Source organism: Urocitellus parryii, chromosome 3 (genome assembly GCF_045843805.1).
Source record: "Urocitellus parryii isolate mUroPar1 chromosome 3, mUroPar1.hap1, whole genome shotgun sequence".
Classification (NCBI taxonomy): domain Eukaryota; kingdom Metazoa; phylum Chordata; class Mammalia; order Rodentia; family Sciuridae; genus Urocitellus; species Urocitellus parryii.
The window spans coordinates 9,861,636-9,887,239 of record NC_135533.1 but is presented as its reverse complement, the minus strand read 5'-3'; positions in this window follow the sequence as shown (position 1 = coordinate 9,887,239).

Sequence of the window (25,604 nt, the reverse complement as noted above, 5' to 3'; positions counted from 1 at the left end):
TATGTCCACAAAACTGTTTCTTCCTGTGGATGAGGAATAGCTCTTACAGGAAAGTAACTATGGGAGTATGATCTATGGGGATGGCAATTTTATGTCCTAGCTGGATTGGGGCCAAAACAGGCCTTGTTCTGCATAGTGGCAGTAGGAATGGGGCAGATTCGAATGTGGATCATACTTTACAGAATTTCTGTACTGACTCTAATTTATTGCTTTAATCAGTCAGGATAAGGAAATTTTTGCTGGGATGGCTGAAGTCAATTTTTCCTTCCTTTAAGACTTCTTCTATGTGAATGTTGTACATCTATGGAGTCTTTATTCAAAACCACTGTGATCTCATTGCAATGCTAGGAGAGCCTGTTATAACTTAACAGCTGAGGGGGTGAGGTGGAGGGAAAGGAGACCACCCCTGGCTTTTCTGCTTAGGAGTGACGTGTGTCATCCCTGCTCATAAATGATGCCAGAGCATCATGTGGCCAGTCTAACTTCAAGACCTTGAATTCTGACACTAGTTGTAATCATCTGACTCCTCAAATACAGGTTACTCTGCTTCCTGCACCGTCTGTCATTTCTCTTTTTCCAAGAGAAAAATGCATTTTCATTTCACAGATAAAAAGGCTGGGGGTATAACTGGACTACTGGGAAATCTGCCAGTATTTCTATGGAAAAACAAAGGTGGGGGGAAATATTTAGTGTTTTGCTTAAATATCAGTTCAATATGGCTTAACAATGCCATAAAATACCTTAGGCAATTAGCTGCTACACAAAGGTAATGGGCAGTGTATTTTCAAATCAGTAAATAACAACTAAGTTCATAAGAGTTCATAAGGGCTTTCTAACCAGGATATTATTGGTGAAAATAAACAAAAATAAAGCCAAAGCAAAAAAAAAAAAATACAAGGATATTTAACCAAAAGAATGTCAGACTTTGAGAAAACATTTCTGGCTAAAAATATGGTATAAGAATTTAACTTTTATTGAGGAATACAACATAGTTGAATTAGGGCTGCTGAATAGAAGCTACCTTGCTCTAAAATAAAGAAGTGATGTGAAACCTCTTGCAAGCTTTCTGTTCTGGTGTGTTTGGGCAGGGGCTCTGGGACCACATGTCAAATCAACTAGAGAAGTGACCCTTAACCAGATGATGCAGCGAACCTGGGAAGTTTATTGTAACTTCAGGGTTTACTTCAGGTGCGATATGATCCTCTATCATTTTAAGTTATTTCAGGGCCATATTATTTTCTTCTGCTTATTCTTGAGTGACTTGTTATATTTAACTTAAAATATTTCATCCTGACAAAGTCTTGTAGAACACAATCTTCTCCCTTAAGTTGGTTTATTATTGTTAGTATTTATTTAGCCCGAGTTCTCCATTCCCTCCCTTCATCTCCTCTCAATCCCCGGCCTCCCCGAGCCATCTGTCATTTCTCTTTTCCAAGGGAAAACACATTTTCATTTTACGGATATAAAGACTGGGGGTAAAACTGGACCACAGAAAGTGGAAGAGACAGATATTTTTTAATAGCTGTTTCTTTACTATAAAAAGGACTTGGTTACTCTCTCTTCTCCCCATCGGTGTTTCTTTCACTTAACTGACTTGATATTGTATATATATTTCATTGGAAGAAAAATTAGAAAGACCGGGAGACAGAGCAGAAACCATCCTGCTGCCAATTCATCTTCACTTTTGCTTTTTTCATCGAGCCTGTCAGAGGCTTTGGGGGGAAAAGAGACAAAGCTCCGGTGTGACAAATAGGCCCCATGATTATTTTCAACAAGTCGCAAAAAAGTAGGACAAAATATCTTAATGTTTTTCCTCTTTCCTTTCATCTTTCATTCAACAGAGATTTGCTGTCATTTATAAAGGTCATTGGGCCTGGGAGGAGGCAGGCAGAGGAAAAGTTTGGTCTATTCCTCAAGTAGACTTGAAATAGTGACTGTACTAAAAGACTGCAGAACAAGAATGGGGAACTGTAACGTGTCCCAGTCTTTCAGGGGAATAGATTTTATTAGGCCACCCACAGTCTCCTATCTACTTGGGGTCATTTTGAACAGCAGATAATAGAACATTTTCATGTGGAAATGATGAAATGCTAAATGCACGATTTTTCTCCTTGTTTCTCTCTAGAAAGAGTAGATTGGTTTTAGACATGAAGTGCTAAAGCAAAAAAAAAAAAAAAAGAAAGAAAGAAAAAAAGGAAAGGAAAAGTTCACACGGAATACACTTTGGCACTTAATATATATATACTGATTTATTTAGTAACTTCCCCTTCCTCTTGGGAGGCATTTTGAAGTAATAGACTCCTCAAACTGTAAATGTGACTAAGGCTGACATGAATAAAAGATAGACTGAAATGAGTATCTGTAGCCACTTAGCCACAGTCACTTTCGGCTTGGAAATGGACTTCGTACCTGAAGGATTTATACTAATTGAAGGACTCTTGGAGCATGTATTAGATGTAGTGCCTCCAAATTACTCTTGAGATAAGCCAGGACTGTACTTTCACTGGAAAACTTGTCACCATAAATTTTTACCTGAGAATGTGAGGCAGCAGTGACAAGGGGCAGCAGCTAATGACTGTTTATTGAATACCTAAAGGCAGTGGGGGTGGATGAGGGTCAGAAAACTACTTAGGAGCTTCAACCCATCAATACTGTATTAGTCATCATCTTGCCTCATGAGGCGGCATTGGGAACAATTCTTTTCTCTTTCTTTGTGAAAAACTTTGTTGGTGTCCTGTGTGACAGGATTCTCCCCTTCCTTCACCGGCTCCTCTGTCTCAGCCTCCTTTATGGGTTCTGTCCCATGTTTTGGAGTGCTCTAAAAGTCAGTTGTGGGATCTCATCCTCATTGGATCATAGACCCCAGGTGGTCTTATATCAACCCATTCCTTTAAGTCCCATCTACATGCTGATGGCTACCAGAGGTTTCCCCCTAAGACCTCTGCCTGAATTCCACTCACACACTGAGCTGACTACTCTTCTTTATTTTTTAACCAATTAAAGCTCTTATTCTTCTTTCTTGCTTCAAATTTATTTGTTCTTTTTAGTTACATATGACAGTGAAGTCTATATTCTAATCCTCATTCTCAAGTATAACAGTGTGTTAGCTTTTTGTCATTGTGACCAATACACAAGGTATGATCTACTTGAAGGAAAAAGATGTTTACTTTGGCTCACGGTTTCAGTGCATGATGTGTGATGTGCTGTGCCATAGCTCTGAGCCTGAGGCAAGAGAGAACATCAGGGTGGAAAGGTGTGGTAGAGAAAATGTGCTGAGTTCATGGTAGCCAGGAAGGAGAGAGAGAGAGAGAGAGAGAGAGAGAGAGAGAGAGAGAGAGAGAGAAGGAGAGGCTGGTGACAAGTCTCAGCATGCACATCTTGAAACACCTACTGTTTCCACTAGATCCCATCTTCGACAATCTCCACCACCTCCCAGTGGTCCATTGAGCTGTCAGTGAGTGGATCCATGGATGAGGTCAGAGCACTCATGATCCAGTCACTTGCCAGATGTTCTACTTGTGAACTTGCTGCAATGTTAACCAGGCCTTCAACCATGAACCTTTGAGGGGCATTCTGGACCCAACTTATAGCAAATAGGAATATTGAAGTAAAATTTTTCAAAATGATTTATAATTTTTCCTAAACTAATATCCATTCTAGTCTTCCCTCCTCTTTTAGTTAGAACTTTATTCTACTGGTTTCAGGTAAAAACCTTAAAATCCTCTTTAAAAGTTCTCCTTTATCTCCTATGGTCATTCAACCTATATGTTGAACCTAATGCCTATAAGCTCTGCCTTCAATATTAGGTTGAAGAATCCTAGTATTTATCCTGCCTCCAGTACTGCCATTAGCTTAGGTCATCATCCCGTCTCTTCTAAAGAACTGCAAGCTCTGGTTCCTCATCTACATCTGACTTTAGTCTATATAAGTCCCCTCCCCTCTCACTACCCAGCAGAGTATCTGTGACTGCAGTTTTATACAAAGGGCATAGTTAATCCCATTCGATAGAATAGACATTTATTTTGTTGTTGATATGATGTCTTTGAAGATAGGATATTGTCACTTTCATTCATTACTCTATTTTAGCACAATGAAGAGGCCTTAAAATCCTTATTGAAGATTATGAGTAAGGGAACCATCTAATGAGGGACTGATAGCTATCAACCACTTGTTCCCCCTCCATGAATACTGGAGTCAAAGAAGAAGGGACTTTTACGGTGTGTCCTCTTGCTGTATGTCTGCCTCCTTCTACAAGCACTGCCGGTGTAGAGAAGAAGCAGGACATTCTGAGGACAGACATGAAGGAAACAAGATCTGGGATGTTGGGGCAGAGAGGGCACGGCATATGGGGAGGGTGGATTGACAATTGCAGTGTATTACGGAGAAGAAATTAATGTCAGAATGTAGGTCAGGGCCAACTCATGAATAGCCTTAAAAATAAAGAAGGCTCCGTTTCCTAATCCAGCAGTGAGGAGACTCGGAAAACTTCTAAGCAGAAGACATTATGAAAGTCATATTTTAAGATGCTTCGTCTGGCAATACTCTAGAGAGTGAGTCAGGCTTGAGCAAAACAGACCAGCAGGCTAGACCATGGGGGTGGGAAGCAGAAGGACATCAACCTGTGTGTTGGTGGAGGGAAGCGAGGCTGGAGGCAGGTCCACTAACACCTGGGTATTTATCTAATGGTTTCTCTGTAACAAATGGGTGTGGGAAATAAAGGAAAGGTAATGCTTGCAGTCATCTTTGAACACCTGAGGTTGGGACGATGGGGATACAAAATTAATAGAACATAGCAGCCGTGTGGGCCCTGTGGCTCAGGGGTGGGACCCAGCTTGCATTATTTTGAATTTCAGGTAATTATCATCATCAAGAGCCAGTTGGTGGTTTTCAGTAAGGTTTTAATCCCAACTCAGAATCAAAAGGCCTCAGACTTTTAATGGAAATAATATTTTAAATATTGAGATTATAAGTTCTCTAAAGGAAGGCTTAAAAAGAGAAGGAAATTTAAGTTGTGAGGCCCACATTTTATTTTTATTTTCAACAGGGGATTAAATCTGGGGCACTTTATCACTGAGCTACATCCCCCGGTCCTTTTTATTTTTATTTTGAGACAAAAACCTCACTAAGTTGCTGAGAGTCTTGTTAAATTGCTGAGGCTGGCCTTCAACCTGTGATCCTCCTGCTGTGGCCTCCTGAGCTGCCCCAATTCTCTTTTGATCTGGATTTGTTTTCCTGTTGTACAGTAGTCCCTCCTTCTACTTGAAGGATAAGACTCTGAGATCCCCAGTGGATGTCTGAAACTGCTGATATTATTGAGACCTTTATATACAGTTTATATATATATATATATATATATATATATATATATATATCTATCTTTAAAATTTATGTTTATCATATATATATATGATAAACTGTTGTTTATAAATTAAGGATAATAAAAAAATAACAGCAGTCACTAATATGTAGAAATGGGGTGATCATAACAATCTGCTATAATACAATTTATATGAATTTGGTCTCTCCAAATAATGCACTCAGTCTTCTTGTGATGCTGGAGATGACAGTGGCATTGAAAATGGGATGAGATGAGTGGCACAGGCATTGTGATGCGGTAGGAGGCTGCTATGTAAGGGCCACTGGGACACAAGCACTCTGCTGCCATGATGGTCAACCTGGAAACCAAGAAGACCACTAGGCACCAGCAGCACATTGTACAGAGTGGATGTGCAGGACATGCGTGATTTACCCCCTGGGATGGACGAGACAGCAAGGCTGAGATTCCATCACGCTGCTCAGGACAGCATGGAATTTAAAACTTAGGAATCGGTTGTTTTTTCTTAAACTTCCCATTTAATGTTTTTAGACTATGATTGATCCTGGATGGTTGAAACTGGAGGAAGCATAATCACAGATAAGCAGGGACTCCTGTATTTTCCCTGAATCACCGAATAGAACTTCGTCCTACCTTCCTTATACATTTTGTGAGAATGATATTTTAACATTTTGAAAATTAGACATTGACAGTGGCAAGTTTTTATTTTTATCTCCTTTATTTTTAAAAAAAGACCTTGTCATATTGAAATATGAGGGTGGTTGCCAGGAAAAAGTAGTAGGTTCAGCATGGGAGTGACACTGCCCTGTCTTCTAGCAGCCAGCAAGATTTTGAGTTGTCTTCTATTGTCACAAATTACAAGTAGATGGTCCAAGAACAAACAAGTCTGGAAAAATACATTCTGTGGCTTAAAGAAAGGGAACAACTGGAATTTAAGGAAATATGAAGGAGATTTTAGGTTTAGAAAGAAAATTTAGATGAGGGTCTTCAAAGCAGGGTAGGCAGGAATGAAGCAGAGGCTTGGGGTATGGCTTCACAGTGGGGCACCCACCTACCATGTGGAAGGCCCTGGGTTTGAGCCCCAGCAGTGGGAGGGAAAAAAGCAGAAAGCTAATAGAGGAAGGTCTTGGAAGAACCAAAGTGAAATAAGGTAAAAATTTTAGTTCAAACATTTTTGCTTTGTGTCAAAGAGCTGTATTTGCAGAGTAAGTCAGTAACTTATATCCCTGGGCGTTCACATCCTCATTTATCCAGTCAGGGCATTGGCTATGATGCTTTTTCATCTATAAATTGACTCATTTTAGTAGCTTGACATGGAGGTAGAAACATCTGTATGCTCAATGTTTTTTCATTCAACAAAGGTATATGCAGTGTCTATGACTTTATGCATGCAGTCCCTAGAATCTCAAAAACCTATATTTACAGATGGGAGAGTTTATGTATGGATAGCTTTATCAGTTTGATTCTCTATATTCTTGCAAAGATTGGAGACTGGAGCACTTTGGATAGAATTTGACAGTGTTTCCAAGTTCAAGGTGTCTCCCGTTATCTAGCCTGATACAAAACAGGGCTGGAACCCATTGAGTGAATGATTCCCAAATGGACTAATGAGTTAAGGTTGGAGAAAATATTCCACACGTTTCCTATATTCCTATGGAGGAAACAAAGTAGGTAAGCAGGAGATAAATAAGACAACCCTGGATTACTGTTACTCTATAAAGGAGATAAGTAGGAGGATGGGCTAGAATAACTGGAGAAACCTCACACCTGCAACTCCCTGCCCACCCCACAATTACCCATGGCTGGACACCACGTGGGCTTTTGTAATTCCTATTCCAGTCAACTGTTGGCTAAGGGCTTTAGGGTTCCCAGCAACAGATAAAACTTCCCAGGGACTCCTAGACCTCTTAGCCCATGCACAAGGTGACCCTGATTTCCAAGGACCACACTTTTCAGAATAAAGAGACACACCTGCAGACCATTGGAGATAAACACATGCTGAAGCAAGAAAAGAGTACCCCAAAATGGCAGTGGATCCAAGGGAACCTGGGCTGCAGTGTCCATCAAAAGGGGCAAAAGAGTTTACACACATCTTTTATTGTCAGTTAGTGCTAAAAAGATCCTAAAATGTTTTATAAGGTATTCCTGAATCATTTTGACTGTGAAAGCTGTTCTTGGAATTTAATCACCAATATAAGCTTTTAAAAATTGATCCAAATATTTAATCTGACCATGAAATGCTACGACTTCATTCTTACTCTTCTGCTGTGCCAGGCAAAAGTGGCCAAAGGCTAGAGGGGACATTTTATCTACAAGTTCTAAATATTCTTTGGGATTTCTTAGACCCATGGGCTATCAATGTTTTTGCTTTACCTTACTATTTTGTTTTTCATCATAAAATACATAACCTTTAAATTTAAATACTTAAAGTAAAATTTATTTTGTTAGAATTTACTTCAATCTTAAAAAGTAAGTAAGTGAGCATTTGGGCATGTTTTTCTCATAGTGTGGATGTTTTTACTTTAATCAGTATAATTATATTTAAAGAAAATTATGAATCTCTCAGCCAGTGGTGCCTTAAGCCAAGGTCTCCAAAGGCATTTCTTAAATTTAATTACAAGGTTATTTAGTAAGTTTTTTCAAACTCATAAAAATTTTCATGGATTTAATCTTTAATCACATGGTAATTTGAAAGATTTGTAAGATCTTAGGCAAATTGCTAAAAATCTCTGACTCTTCATGTCTACATCTGCATTCATGAAATGGACACAATACCTGTACAAACTTCATGGTTTATGTGATTGTTAACTGTGTAAAACTTGTATTAGGTTGCAGGAGAGCATAATACTCCATACATGACATGTCTAATTGTATCATTAGGAACAGTGTCAGCAGTGACACTAGTGGTAATGATAGCAGAAGGAACAGTAGTATATAGTATATATAGTATATAGCAATATAACTAATTACTTAAGAATGTTAAGTCTATCTTTCTCTGCATTTCTCTGCATGTTAAAACACTTATTTGTTGTTATCTGCATTGCAAGTTATCCACCCTGCATTTTCTGACATATGTGCTCATTCTAATTCAGCTACATTTTCACCTACAACTCTCTAACATCTTATATAATTGTAACAATTGAAAACTAAATTTATTGAGTTTCTCAGAAAATGAGAATTAAGTGGTTCCTATCAAAAAGGGTGTATTTTTGATGGTCCCATAGGAGATGAAAAACTTTTAAAATTTAATTAAGACTTTTCTAATTTTGCTTTTTATTTCATGTGCTTCGTAGGTGTGTATTCAAGCAATTTTTTCTAGAAGAAATAATTGGGAACAAATTTTTTAACCTTCCAGATATGAAGATTTTACTGCTTTCACATAGTCACACATGTAGGGAAAAAAAAAAGGTGGGTATAAAATTATCAAGCCAACAAGTTTTCTCTAAAAATCTATAAGTATTTGTACTATTGTCATTTGGAATTTATTTTTGCCAAAGACTCCCAGGTTAGTTTTAATTCTCAAATTGTGTTTATCTTGTCTTTTCTTTTATAATTCAAACATATTCAATAGATTTCAGTGAGCACATTTATTCTTCAATTTGTGTTTTACTAAATTTTTTATTCCCCCTTAAATATATCAATAAATCTTAAGTTGAATTTGTGTTGTCTTTATACCATATTTATCTATAGCCTTTGAAAATATTATTAACATTTTAATTTCTTCATTCTTAATAGAATTTGAATTTTGCTATTCATGTTTAAAAATGAGTATTAAATTAGTACTTCACTCTCACTAATCTAGCTTTAAATTGTTTTAGCAAATTTTCTGTCTCTTTTTATTATACTTTTATTATCTCTATTTCAATTGTTAAATCATGTTGATTTTTTTTCTTTTTTTTCACGTAAGTTCTGTTCTTTCTCCTCTTTCATTCTACTGAAAATGTCCACAGTCATTTTTTTAAATGGTCTTTGTAGTAAATAATAAATGCATATAATGTTATATGTGAACTACACGAAATTTCAAAATAAAATATGTAAATAAATGTAATTTTCCTTTTTGTAGATTTGAGGTATTTAGTTTTAAGATATAAGTAACTTATTCATATTGTTTTTTGTTTCTTTCATTTGCTATTTCGGTTGCAATTTGATTTAATCAGCCAGTTAGACTTTATTTATGTTTACTATCCCTTGGTGAGTGTGGCTTCTAGTAGAAGGTACAGCTAGCAAGCCAAATGTGCGGATGCCCTGGGCTTGCTATTTCTTCATGCAAAGATTTTCATCTCCATGCTGGGTAAATGTGTGGCTATTAATGCCAATCCCAAAGAATGTGAGGATTTAGTTGCCTTGTGCTCTGCCAAAGTGAAATGGATCCCACCACTTCCTGGCTTTCAGATACTCCAAACACACCATGACATTAGAATCTGTCTCCAACATGCATTGCCACCAGTGATCCTTCTTGTCCCTGGCACATTTACTCTTCATTTTCATTGTGAATATTAAGCCTGCAAGTCTGTGATGACATGCAGGTGTCTGTTTTCTTTGAGACAGATTTAGTGCATGTGTGTGTATCTTGGAGTGGTGTTGGTAATGGTCTCCTAATTGGATATTTTAAATAAACAAGGCTGGGAGTGGAGTTCAGTGGCAGAGGCTTGCCTGGGCACTAGGTTCAATACCCCTTACTGCAGAAAATAAATAGTTACATAAATAAATACCATTATGAGAGATTGGGGTTACGGAAACATTTAGCCTCCTTTAGATAGCACTTCTAAGTGGATAGGAAGTTACTTAAATTTCTATGAAAAGAAAAACCTTAAGTTTGTAAACCCATGATAAGTATCAGGCAGGTGGGCCAACAAGCATTCCTTTCTACCATCATGTGGACAAGGCAAATGCTCATCTGCAGTTATGTATATTTCTCAATTTAGTGATGATAATCTCTATTCCAGAGAAACTATCATGTGGTTCTTGAAACACAGCTACTGGACTTCTGGTGGTGTATCATGGACTAAATCTGGGATTAGATGAGCTCATGAGGGTATTGCCCTCATGACTATGGTGAGTGCACTCCTAAGAGTCACCAGGGAACTGGCTTCCTCCTTCTGCTCTCTGCCATGTGTGCACAGAGCCTGGATGGGGCCCTCAGAACTCACCATGCTGACACACTGTTCTCAGTCTTCCAGCCCCAGAGCTGTGAGAAACTTGACTTTCTGTTGTTCATAGGCCATCCTGTTGATGTCATTTTGTTGTGGTAGCCTAAACTAAGACATAGTGTTAGAAATGTTCTTCTTTTCTTTACATGTATGGTGATTCTAGTGGGAACCTGTGAAGATTGACATGAGCCAATATTGCTAACTCAATTTTAAATCAGAGATTACATTTTTATGTTAAAATGCAATTATAAGATTCATGGGAATCAACAAATTAGTCAAAGATTGAAAGCTGGTTTAAAAAAAAGCCTAGGAAAATCAGGTAAATATGTTACTGCTTTTTTTCTGTAGAAAAAAAATACTTTACCTTTTAAATTTTTTCTAAAAATAAAAATATGCTTATTTTAAAATGGAAAATATCCTAGATATATATACATACATTATAGCTTCAAGACCTCTCACCTGTCCAAAACCATTTACCAAGGAAAGTCTATTTTTAAATTACTGACAAATTCTATAAATTCCACATGTAGAGTGTTGTTTCTTAACTGTTGAGTACCTAAAAAAAAATAAATCTACCCAAAGTCTATGTAAGAAGTTGTACCTTAGACTTGAAAGGAAATCTCTACAAGAACCATGGAATGCATAGAATTCATGTATGGAGTGGAAGGGAACATATAGATGAAACAACACAAACTGGGACAATGGAGGCCATTTCCACAGCGTATTCCATTTTATTTTAGGCATTTGCTGATGTCTCACTTGTCTTCTACATCTTTCCAATTTATTGGTTCAGTTACCAAATATTTATGAGTGCATTTAATGTGCTATATGCACCATTCTAGTTTCTGAAGTACTTGAAATCCAAGTTAGGTAGAGAGAAAATAAAACACATATATGTATAACATTTTGTCAGAAGTGCTATGAAGAAGTAAAGATGGTATTTTTATTGGGGTGGCCCCAGAAGGCCTCTCTGTTAAAATAGAGGTCAATGGAGAGACAGGATGAACTGTACATAGACAGAATGTACTTCCACCTGTTTAGACAGACTCTGAGGAGCTAGCATGGTTCGCTGGTTTGAGAAACAAAGAGGGAGGTGGAGCATTGGGAGGAATTGAGTAGAACAAGTAGCACATAGAGAGGATTGTGTACCCTCATAGGCACAGGCAGGATTGGGGATCTTGTTCTCGGTATGTTGAGGAGTCCTGGAAGTCATTAAGGAAAAAAAAAATATTAGGTTACCTTTAGCATAGCGATGGCTACTTAGAGAAGAGACTAAGGGTTAGCCTTTGGGCAGGAGTATCTAGAATGAGATCAATTAGAAAGTATTAGTGCAAGTCAAATGAGTAAAGAATTCTTTTTATATTGACTTTGCCTTTCTCATCTACAAAATTCACAGAAAGGCATCATAGGACTCTTGTAAAAGACATAATACAGGTCGAGCCAATGATTTGCCAGGTTATCAGGAACACCATACAGAGTGCATTGCTTAGGTATAAAGTACAGAAAAGGACAACATTATGTTTTGCTACAACATGTGTTTCTCTAATATAAATTAGTACATATATGGTGAAAATGAGAGTAATAATGACATTGTACCTTAGAAGTCACATCAGTTTGTGTGTTAGTTATTATTGTATGTTGATGTTTTGTTTCCAAGGAATGATGCCAACTGATAACAAATATACTGAATGTAGAGAAATTGGGAGGAATACTGTACCATAAAGACTGAGCTCCTCTTGGCTCCTGGCCATGTCCTTTGACAAGGGCATGTTCCATTGGTTTCTTCAATTCTTTTACACATTGCCCTTTGCTTTAAAATTTTTTTTTTGCTTTGTTACAAACTTAGTATATATTTTTAAAATTAGGAAAAATACTGTATGAGCATTGCTATGATTCTGTTGTTAGCAGAATGTTTACAAAGTTGTTTAGGATGTGATTGGGCAGCTCCTAACCTTATTTGTCCCACAAACCCTATTGTACATGATTTTGGAGTATACAGGCTTTTCAGAAACATGTTCAAATGCATCATATAATCAACAAATATACCAGTAAGGGTGACTGGAAAACAGAAAGTACTTGAGATGTTTTAATACAGGATATTACATTTTTATAAAAAAAAGTGTTGGAAAGTAAGACGGTCTGGTCCAGCATTATTGTTGTGAGATCCACATCATCAATGATCTGAGCTATTTGTTGAGGAAGAACCAGGAAAGGTGTTTTGAGGGCTTGCAGAGGAGTAGTAATTGTCGCTACCGATCTCCTGTCTAGGAACCCTCATACCAGGCTTCTTGTTGATAACTTCTGATCTGGGATCTGGCTGGTAATGAATTCTGGGAAATAGGGGTCCTACACCCCCAGCCTCTGTGATGCAAACAGATCACTGCCGAGGGTGATGGTGAATGCTGGCTGGTAAAATGAGAAAGGAATACTATTCAGAACAACTCCTGGAGACCCCCTGGCAAATGCTGCATTGTGGCACCCAGAGGCTTCTTTTGAAATGAGGGAGTTACCTGCCTAGCTGCTGAGGGGTGTGGCTGGCGTAAGATCTGTGTTCTCAGCTTTCTTGTCATGGCTACAGCTGGAGGGCATACTGGGCTCAAGGTCATCCTGTATCCCTGATTGATAAATGAGAGGGTCTAAAGACCTGACCTCCTTACTCCAACTTCTCACTCCTTCCATTTCAGAACTCCTAAGGCTTCTGAGACTGAATTGCCATTCTCATTTCCCTCTTATCTCCATGCCTACTTTATTCTCATCCTTTTCAAAGATGTTAATCTCAAGAAAAATTACCTAATAAACGATTGCAAATTATTCTGACGTTTGAGGCTTGTTACTGGAGAACCCAACATGGCACACCACTGTCTGCCCAAATTTGGTCACTCAGAACCCATAAGACACTCTAACCACATTAAAACTACAGGTAGCATCAGCGGCACACATCCACTGGAGATAGTTCAACTATCTTTCATGGAAATGAATCATTTTTTACCCAAAAAGAGAAAAAAAAAACTCCATCCATTACAACTTACAGGGAGTCTGCAAGTTTATTTTCCTCAAAAGCGTAAATCAGATAGAGACCGCTCTGTAAGACATGGAGTTTGAGGGTGATGAGAGCCATGGAGCTTCAAAGGAGATTTTGGGATTCCCATATCTTTCTCTCTCTCTTTGCTTCCCCTCAGCCATGAATTGACAGTGTGTTCAACCAAGTACAAAAGCAATGAGTTGATGACCATCTGTTACAACCTCCAAAACTGTGAGCTAAAAGAAACCTTTCCTCTTTAAGTTGATTATCTCAGGTAGCTTGTTATACTAATAGAACCCTAAGGTTATACTAATAGAACATAAGGACTAAAGAAGGACTTTATTTAGTCCCACATAATCCCAACAACAGTCGTTGTTTCATCATTGGATGTACTCTAGGGATTGGGGAGCTTCCTAGCATGCATGGGGCCCTGGGTTCAATCCTTAGCACTGTAAAAAGAAAAAACAAGAAACCATAATGTTGGGCATTGGTATTGCAAGTATCACTGTTACTTTTTCATTTATATTTTTAAATTCTTTTTCCTCTTTACTCAGTTTTGCACCCACCACTGCATTCTACTCTTTAATTTTCTTTCTTTTTTTTGGTTACAGGGATTGAACTCAGGGGCACTGGACCCCACTGAGTCACCTCCCCAGTCTTATTTTGTATTTGATTATTTGATTTAGGGACAGGGTCTCACTGAGTTACTTAGTGCCTTAATGGAAGATCCTCCTGCCTCAGCTTCCTGAGAAACTGGGATTGCAGGCACTTTTACTGCTTTAATTTTCATAGTAAATGACTTACAAGAAGAATTATACCTCCACAGTCTACTAAAGATATTTTTGTTTTTGTATATTGAAAAATAGTAATAATGTTTGTAAGCATATCATATTATAAAAATTGCTAATCACCCAATATACCGTAACAATATAAACCTAGAAGAGGGAATGGGTAGTGTCTTCTCTTGCCACCCTTTGTACTCTGTATCAGGAGTGACTGATGAGAACACACCTCTTTCTCTCCTTGGATGAGGAGAGTTACAATTATCACATAGGACAATCAGAGTTTTAAACACTATCAGACTGTCAATAATTGAAACTGTTTAGGAACTTACAGAATCTGCACCCACTGCCATTAGGAGATTTGTTTTCTAGAGAGGAAATTCATTTTAATGTGAAAGACATTTGATGTGCCCTTTTGATTTTCTTTAATCCATATGTATTATACAACTGCATTAGAATAAAAATTAACTACTACTTTACTGGTTTTGACTTTCAATGGTACTAATATAATTAAAAGCATAGAATTAAAGTAGAAAAACAAAGGAAAAGTAAATTCTGGTAACTAATCAATATACATTTGGTTAAGGTTTTCCTAAACATAAGGTCAAAATGAGCAGAGCCCTTTTAAAGACAGTGTGCACTAAAGGTTTGTACAGTCAATGCTCTTGTTTCTTCTTACATTTTTTATTTTATGAAAAGAGAAATACATATTCATAAGAAATTAAGAGGTGAAACCTTGAAGTCAGATATTCAAATAACTCTTTTCACTGGAAACTCCCTCAGGCTATCATGATTGATTACTCCTAATTTCCTTTTTTTTTTTTTTTTTTAACAGAGTTTTTTTTTTTTTTTTTTAATATTTATTTTTTAGTTCTCGGCAGACACAACATCTTTTGTTGGTATGTGGTGCTGAGGATCGAACCCGGGCCGCACGCATGCCAGGCGAGCGCGCTACGGCTTGAGCCACATCCCCAGCCCCCCTAATTTCCTTTTGAAAGAAAATATCTGGCAGAGATGCTTAACAGAGTTTGAGCTTTAAGTGTTTTATAGGATCAGAAAAGAGAGTTGGGATAAAATCTTTAGAGTAGGCAATCTAAGTCCATATTCTGTTACATTTTTTATACCAAACACTTTGGAAAAAATGAAAATGAAAATTGCTTATTGAAAACTCTAGTGATTCAAGCACAAGGGTTCTGTGGCATGTGTAGGGAAAGAATGGAAAATAGGGAAATGTGAATGTCTGCAGGATCTTGGGATAGTTATTTGCATTTTTACAATGTGCTGCAATCACTAAGTGACTATTGGAAAAATATTAACAGGTTGTTTGGAATAATAAATTTTGAAGTTCAATTAATCCTATTTTGAGAATTATTTCAAATAAAACAGCTAAAGTTACATATTGTTTTGCAAAAAAGGAGATAAAAAACTTAAATGAAAGCTTACCTCTCAAATACATTTTTAACAGCTTTAAAAAGTTAATCTTAATTGATGAAATGTTTTATATAAAATTATTAAGATAGTTTCATTTCTACCTTCAGTAAATATGAGCTCATTTTTCTTTGATTTGAAGGTAGCTCAGCAGTCCTTGGCCTCTGCTTCTGGCCATTACCACCCTCACAACCCTCCTTCCATCACCTTTACCCCAACTAGAAGTTGGACTGCCTCCTGCCATTTATGTACTTACATTAAAGTTACGTCCACACATTGGATTCCAAAAATCTTTAAATGGATTATTTATAAAGACTTTGATGGTGGGCTTCTTGTTAGTAATTATTATCACCAACATCATCATATCCTTGCCATTTACTGAGCTCCCACTATATTGAAAGCACTCTTTAAAAACCCTAATTCTTGTATTATTTAATTCTTAAAACGTCCTAAAGAATTTTATCCCTATTTGACATGTGAATGGAGACATTAAGGGATTAATTATTATAGTCCAATGTTTGAAGTCTGATATTGAAATGAGCCCTGAATTTAAATGTAAACTTCACTATTCCAGAGCAAACACTTGTCAACTGACCTATGCTAGTGAGATTTATGTTGCAACTTCATGGTATATAAAAATGATTTTTAACTTAAGTTCTGAAATAGAAGAAAAAAGTAAAACATTATAAAATAATCCTATCTTTTTCCAATGAATAAATATTTATCAAAGTAGGTTTTTCAGTAGTTTGCTTTCTAAAAGCACACACTTTGAAGAAGGCATGCATTCAAAAATAATTCATAAACTATGGAAACAATTTAAAAAAATAAAATATTCAGATCACTGTGTTCATTTCCTATGGTTATTGTAACAAAGTACCACAAACCTAAAACCTACTAATTATGCATAGGTTCAGAGGTGTGGTCTGAAATCAAAGTGCTGGCAGGGCTGCGTTTCTCTGGAGTCCATAAAGAATGCATTTCTCTGTCTTTTCCAGTTTCTTGAAGCCATATGTGTACTTTGGCTTGTGAACCCCTTCTTGCCTCTTTGAAGCCAACAGTATATAGCTTCTTTTGTTTTCTATGTACTCCCAGATCCTCTTAAAAAGAAGCTTGTAACTAAAGGTGCTTGCAGGCCCATATGGATAAACCATGATAATCCCCTTATCTCAAGATAATTGATTTTTTTTTGTATCTAAAAAGTTATTTTGAATGTAAGATACTGAGTTCACAGGTTCTGGGATTAGGACATGGGCATCTTCCGGGGATTCATTATTCAGTTCTCCACAACAGCATGATATAAATGACCCTCCAGATAAATTTATTAAATCATGTATGATATTGATGTTTATTATCTGAATCACTGTCTGCATACCAGATAACAAGATAACAACATAAATAAATGTATATGTATCACACAAAGTGAATGGAATAGTAAACATGCTGTAGAAAATAAGAAACATGATTTGTTTTTCTGTTGTTACCTTATCAAATCTGAAAAACTAGCCCAATTAAAATATTTTAAAAAGTTCATAAATAAGCTAGGTACAGTGGCATGTGTCTGTAATTCCAGTGACCCAGGAGGCTGAGGCAGGAGTATCATAAATTCAAGATCAACCTTGGTAACTTAGCTGGCTCTAAGTAACTTAGTGAGTTCCTGTCTCAAAATAAAAAGTTAAAAGTACTAGCTGGGTATGTGGCGCAATGGTAAAGTGCCTGTAGTTTCAATCCAGTACCAAAGGGGAGAAAAAGAAAAGCCCACAAAGCCTATAAATAGAATTAATTTTATATTAACTTGGGAGCACACTTAATAATACCATTCATTTAAAACAAACTGTATAGTTAATTTTTCATTTCATTCAGGGTTTTATAAACATAATTTCTCAGATGCACTTTCTACATGAAATATATGAATTACTATCAATTATCTAATGCATTTTTATTTCTTTTTATTTTTTCGTAGCTGTAGATGGACAGCATACCCTTATTTTATTTGCTTGTTTTTGTATCTGATGCTGAGGATGGAACCCAGTGCCTCACATGTGCTAGGCAAGTACTCTGCTTCTGATCCACAGTTCAGCCCCTAATCTAATGTATTTTAATACCAACTTAACAGTCATGCCTTTTAAAAATTGAGACAGAGTACTATATGATAATCTGAAAGAGAAATTTATTCTATTAATGTTATAAAGATCCCCTGAAAACCATAAAACACATTTTATATAAACCTGACATGTAGAGTAAAAAAACAACAACAAAAAATAGTGTTTCTTAGTTTTCTTCTTGCTTTTACTTCAAAAAGATCAGGAGTTTTTTTTTTTTTTTTTTTCTGGTAGTTTAGATAGCTTATAAGTGTGGTGCTGTTTTTGTGACAACAAGCTTTGTCACTGATTCAGGGAGAATATTGTTGTCTTATGTTTAGACAAAACCCCTGAGTGGTTACAAATGTGAATCAGATAAGCTACTTTTAAAACGTAAAAACTCCAAATCTCCATTGCTTGCAAAAACGAAGTGAGTTTTCAGTGCTTTCAAAATGGTATTTTTCACTGTCACTAAAATTTAAAAGAACCCTTCCTTGTAAAGTTTGAACAGTATAAAAAGAATTCAGGAATCTTATCATAATGTCATTCAATGACATTTATCTTCTATGTTGTTTTATTGAGACTGGGTTCTCTATTTCTGCTAGATTTAAAAATAGATTTCCATTGGAGATAAATTCACTCTCACAACAAACCTAGACCCAGAGCTCTGAAGCACATATTTATGAATGGAATACACTGTTTTGTCAGAAATTAAACAGGTTCGATCTCCCTCTCTTTTTTTCCCTAGAATTCTTTTAAAAATGTATAAATTTACAACTAGTGATTGTAAAACCCAATGGAATTCCAAACTGTTATTACTTCTAACATTTAAAGAGTCATTTCCTCAACAAATAGTATTTTTTGTGGAGTCGAGTCTATATCAGATGCCTTCTTAATTGAAAGAGACAAAGACAATGATCATTATTGTTTGACACTTAACCTTAGTTTCTCTATGGCTAGGATTCGAACTATGATGTCTAAATCATCAGCATTCAGGCTTCCTCTGATCCACTACAAGCATTATTTTTACGGTTCATAATGATATGAAAGTAAAAAGGGAGTACTATTGGCATGTATTTTCTCCAATTCTTGCCACCTAGTGAGCTTTCATTCATATTTCCCATTTATATAGTCAGTATATAGTTAATGCTATAGTTATCCCTTGAAGATGCTGGTAGGATTTCCCCTTCCTCTACTGTTTTCTCTTTGCTTTCCACTATACAAAGTCCAATCTGGGACAGAAAAGATCTATTCTTTATAGGACATACAGGATTGCCTGGAGCCCTTAGTGTGGGCAATGATTTAGCAGATAAAACTACACATGACATACATATTTTCTCTACACTAGAAGAAACTACAAATTTTCATAAAAAGTTCCATGTCAATGCTAATACTTTACAAAAGTGTTTTAAAATAACTAAGGAACAAGCTAGACAAATAATAAAACAATGTCAAAATTGTGTGACCTTTTTACCACAAGTTAATCTTGGAATCAATCCTAGAGGACTGATACCTTACCATATTTGGCAGATGGACTTCACACACTTGCCAGAATTTGGAAAATTAAAATATTTGCATGTTACAGTTGATACTTCTTCCGGATTTTTGATGGGCTCCCTTCATGCTGGAGAAAAAACTAAAGATATTATAGCTCATTGCTTACAAAATTTTGCCACTGTGGGCATTCCAAAACAGTTAAAAACAGATAATGCCCCTGGTTATCTTCTACCTCTTTTAAACAATTTTGCTCATCATTTGGCATTACTCATGTAACAGGAATCCCATACAATCCACAGGGACAAGGCATAGTTGAAAGAGCTCATCAAACTATTAAAATGTACTTATTAAAGCAAAAAGAGGGAATTGGGAAGGGGTATATATTCCCCAAAGATAAACTTAAAATAACCCTTTTTACTCTAAACTTTTAAAATTTGGATTCATCAGGACTTAGTGCTGTGGAAAGGCATATGTGTCCAAAAAATGTACATAAGCCCAAGGTACTTTGGAAAGATATTCTAACAGGACAATGGAAAGGTCCTGACCCAGTAATTGTCTGGAGTCAGGGGTCTGTTTGTATGTTTCCATAGGGAGAACAGCAGCTGATTTGGATTCCAGAGAGATTAACTAAAGCAGTTTCTACAGACCAAAAAGAAGATGATTTGGCTCAAATCCATAACAGCTGATATCCAGAACTCCAGTTTGGCTACCCTTACATCTGCGAAGAACCAGGATGCTTTTTTCAATATCTATTTTATTATTATCCTTTCCCACATCATGAAGTTCTATTTTGGTTTTTGAGCTCATACAGACCTAGGTTAATGTTTTGCTGATCAGTTCTATTTTTTAACTATAAGTTTTTAAACATTGCAATGGAGATTTCACCTGTAAAAGGTTATAAGGCCTTTATTATTATGTTATGTGTTGTATGTATTATATTATGTGTGCACACTTGTGTTTTATGTTGTATGTTTGTATGTACATATGTCCATATATCATATATGATGAGCGCTCATGAAAAAATGGATCCAAAATTTTTTTTTATTCACGTGATTTAAATGGTTTAATTTAAATTGGTTAAACAGCTGTTGAGGATTATTTTAATATGTGAACAAAAAGGAGGTTAACTGATCTGTTTGTTTACTTTCACCTTTCCTTTTCATCATATTTATAATTCTGTTCAAGATAATGTAAATTGTTCAGAAAATTGTTTTCTTTTAGTGCCATAATAATGTAAATTATTATGTTGCATAATTTTTTCTTTAGCCATATTGCCAGAATTCCTATATTCATCCCAGTGCCAGTGAAGACAAAGATAAAGCCAATCTATTGCTTTTGCAATAGCCTTCACTGAACTGCTTGCAGAACTTTCCTGGACTATGTATCACTTGTATGCATTGTGAACTCACTTGTATGCATTGTGAACTATCTGTTGGCGCAGCTACTTGTGGTAGTGTTGGGGTATTTTTGCTGATGGTGTCATCAGTGATACAATTTTTCCAAAAGGAGCCTTCAATTGGCTTGGTGTATCTTCCTCCCTTCTGCTTGTGATGGTCATTAAGCTAAAATTTGGGGGCCAACAGAGGTAAGGCAAAGAACCTCACCCCCCTGCTGGTACAAAGACCTATCCACAGGTGTGGCTGTATAGTGGACTGGTAGTCAATGACAGGTAAGATCCAATTGCAATGGTACCAACCTAAGACAGGAGGCTGACGCCTTGAGGTCAGCTCATCCGATGACGGGTAAGGACCATATGTAGTATTGGACAACCTAAGGCAGGCACGGTCCCTAAGCCACATGCTTGTTATTTAAACAGAGAGGGGGAGATGTTGAGAGCCACAGCCCAAGGGGCCCCAGCAAATTTCCAGCTGCCAGCTGATGATTGGCTCACAGTGGCCCCCTGCAAACTTCTAGCTGCCAACTGATTGGCTCCTCTGCGGTGATGCTCATTGGGCTGTTTCCCTGCCCTTTCAGACCACAGAGCTGCTCATTGGGGGACTTTTTTTGGCTCTGCCCATGCGACCCAGCCAATCAGCCTCAAGAGCAGGACGAGTGGGGGAGGTTGAGAGGCTTGTGGGAAGCCGGTGGTGGCAGTTTGGCTCTGAGGGTTTTCCTGAAGAGCTTTGTGGTGTGGTGTTTGTGTTCTAAAAATAAAGTTCGTTTCCTTTGACAAGTGGCTCCTGAATTGTGCCCAGCCAGACTGCGGCATAAGAGAACAAGACTCAGTGTGTAACTTTTAAGAGCTAACACATGACAGGGCTGGTGTTTAGATTCTGACCCTTATGATTGAAAGTCTGTATTTTCATCACTCCATGATTTCACAAAGGACCTTTACGACTTGAACCCTGCTCTCCAAAGAGATAAAAATGAGTAACCTAATTAAAATAAATTATGTTTTTTTTTTTTAAAAAGAGATAAAACAAAAGAAGCAAAACAGAAAGTTTAACAAGGCAAGATTTTTTTGTTGTTGTTCTGAAGTAGAATGATAAGGGAAGTGTAATCAGAACTCCAGGAGTTTAGAGAAGGGAGAGTTTATGTTCAGTGGATGAGTGAAGGGGAGCTTCTGAGTGAGTCAAGAGTTGGTTTCTAAGAATCAAACAGGAGGTGAGTAGTTGTGGAAGATGGTGGAGAGTTGTGGGGAAAGGGAATGGCTGAAACAAAGCAATGAGGATCTGGGATGTTGTTTTCAGGTCAAAGCAACACCAATCTTACTTTGGAGGGTGTCCATGGGCTCACACTAGTGATGAAAAGTGAGCTCAAGTGTGGCCAGACAGAGACTGAATGTTCAAACAATGTGGCCATCTTAGGAACTAGAACAGACTCTGATCCCAAACTGTGAACCAGCCCAGGACAGGCAAACCACAACCTCTGCAGCAATCAGACCCAACTTTTTGTCCCTGCATTCCATCTGGGACAAACCAGAAAAAATCAAATTCGCTCCCCAAACCAAACACAACATGCCCTGCTTGTGACCTGCCTCCATAAACCCCATGACTAAGACTTCCAGATAGGGAAGAGCTGAAGCCTTCTCTCTTCTCCACTAAAAAGCTATCACATTTTCCTTTCCCTCTGCTCAACACAGGTAATGGTGGCTGACTCCCTGAGGAAGCTCTGAAAGAATAGCCATTTCCTGTTTTCATTTAGGTGGTCTTTATTAATTTCCATACCAGTTATTTGGGATTGCAGGCAGCAGAGAGATACATTTGCATGTTTGAGAACTACAGTGACCTTCAAGGTAATTATTGCCAGACTGAAGCTCTAGAAAGAGGGAAAAGATGAGACTTTGCTTACTGAGGACTGAGGAGCAGTCCAGAGCTTATTGCAAAGTTAAGTGTGAGATAGCTTCCAAGAGGATCATATAGAAATGAAAACAGTGTAGAAAAATTACCACTCATTCTTTCTCCCTATGAATATTTACTATATTACAAATTGGACACTTAGACTTTTCTGGGTAATTTTTATATCTATGAATGATCCATTTTCCCTAGCAATGAACATGACCCAGATACTCCTATATTCTTTTGCTATCCTTTATTTCTGCTACATGGTTGATTAGTCGAGGACAATTATTTGGTCTTTCTTTCTAAATTAGGTGTATAATCCTATGAGATGTTGTCAGGTGGAACCTCAGACCTTGGGAAACAGATTCAGGATTGCAGCAGGTGGAAGGAGACTTAAAGTACAGTTGGGATAGAAGACATGCTTTATTCAAGGTGGTAGCAGCCTGCCAGCCTATACCTCCAGCCCCATTAACTCCAGCCAGTTCCATTTATCGCCCCCTGAGTTCTTCCATAGCCCTTTTGTATATGCAGGCCAAACAGAGAAGACACATTTCTAACAGGTTACCTAAGTGGGCACATGCTCACAAGCAAATGTTTATAACCATAATAAGTACATGTGCTAAACCCAGGTGTTCATGACCTTGGCTACATACTAAAAACATAGCTCACGAGAAGTCTAACTGTAGCCATTTTGGAAATATCCACGGCCCCAAGGTTTATATTTTTCCTTTTTTTTTTTTCCTCTAATGTATTCAGTTAGAGACAGCAACTTGGGCTGGGTGCAGTGGTGCAAGCCTGTAACCCCCAGTGGCTCAGGAGTTTGAGGCAGGAGGACTGCAAGTTCAAAGCCAGCCTCCACAACTTAGGAAGGCCCAAAGCAACTTAGCATGACCCTGTCTCTAAATAAAAATATAAAATGGCTGAGGATGTGGCTCAATGGTTATATGAGGGATGTGAGCACCTGGGTTCATTCTCTGGTAACAAAAAAAAAAAAAAAGAAAGAAAGAAGAGAACATCTATCCACATAGGTAGAAGAGAGAGAAACAATTATTAAATAAGCATTAAACTAGAATGTGATGCATAGCAATATCACAGGCATTCCACAAAGATTGCAAAGACAGAACTAAATCTTTTATATAACCAAGTGGATGCCATCCATTTCATGCATATTCTCAGGATGTAACAATAAGGAGTATTCAAGTAGGAGGACTTGACAGCACCTTTTGTCAGAGAGCTTATCCTAAATTTACTTGATAGGTGGGGGCAGGCATCTGTGTTAGCTTATTTGCTTTTTCTAAAGGAAAAACAAAGTTCTCATTTCTTTGTGACAGCAAGGAATTTTGAACTTGGAGCAAAGCATATGCTTTCAGCTGTTAGGCTGCTAAGCTAGACTCCTCCTAAGTTCCACTCTTAGGTTAGGTTCTTACCTATGCAGAAATAGGAGGACAGGGCACCATCTTCCTTGATGAATACATTTCAAAGAAAAGCTTAGCAGGCCCTTGAAAAAAATACTTCAAGACTTAAAGCTGCCAGGGAGCTTATTTTGCTTTTTAAAGGATTTATATTTATTCACTCACACGGACAACTTTTACAGTATGTGCTCTAGAAAAGGAAGGAGAGAAAAGTTTCTTCTTTTATTTTCAACAGGGTAAAGTAAGTCTCTAGTTTATTTTTTTAACTTGGTGTTTTCCCTTAGAAGACCTAAAGTATTCTGTCTGTGGCTGGTCCAAGAAGAGTGTTAGTGAAACCCACTTTGCCTTTCACACTAGGTTGCATCTTAGTTCAATAAATTGGAGAATTTCAGGAATGTGGAGTTATATATATATCAGTGCCATGTTTCATAGTTAAAAAGAGCAATATGAAGGAAGTCATTAATGTTATGAAGGTTTTTCTTTTCTTTTTTGAGATAAGCCAGACAAAATGAAATTTAGAGAAAATCTGGTACAGCTGTGGCATGAAATATCACAGATAAGATCTGGAGAGAGGAGGTATATGGTCTGTGGTAGGGGGAGGTATATGGACAATGGAGGTGGTGTTGGTATAAAGACCTGAGTGTAAGTTGCTGTGGACTCCTCAAAGTTGGGAGACATTAAGGATCACGGAACCTGATGGAGCTTGTATAATGTTGGGTATTTTATTTCATGGAACTTCTAGGATGAAATATAAGACAAAGCAAAGGGCACCACTAATTTATCTTCAAGATGGGAATTTTAACAAGAATGAATGTGCTTAAAGTTTTGATTGCCTGATACCTGACCATGGCACTCTCAGGTTATGCCTTTCAATTAAGTTGTACAATTTTGCCCTTACAAAGGAATACTTTGCAATTATTTGCATTTTTTTCCATTAAAATATTACATATTTAAAAGTACCCAATAGTAATGTAAAGCTTGATGAATTTTTATAGTTACAGTAATTTAAAATGTACTCTAAATGGTATGTTTAAAATTGGGGAGTTTTAAAATTTTTATTAACAAAAGTGTTTTTAACTTTGGAATTCTCTCATCTCCAGAAATCTTGCTGTTATCTTATTTTAACATATCGATTGTAGAACTATAATAATGAATTGGCATTCATTATTATATTTTTTATTCTTTTTTTATTGTAGATACTAGGATATTTTCTATAACATATAGAGATAGTGGTAGTGAACAATTTGACTTTTTTAAAAAAATATTTATTCACAATACCTTTATTTCACTTGTTTATTTATTTATTTTTATGTGGTTCTGAGGATTGAACTCAGGGTCCCGTGCATGCCAGATGAGCACTCTACTGCTGAGCCACAACCCCAGCCCCTAATTTGACTTTTTATTGATTTTAATGCTAATTATTTATTGTTTCAATCTAAGTATTTACTATGTAGTATTTCATTTGTTTGTTTTTGGTAACTATGTTTCAAGCAGTTACCATAAAATATTAAGATCTCTATAAAATCACAAATTATTATTTCGTTCTATTAAAAGATTCTTTTATCTGAACCTGTTATTCAGTTTTTTAATTCTCTTTTGATTCTTAGATATATGTCTTT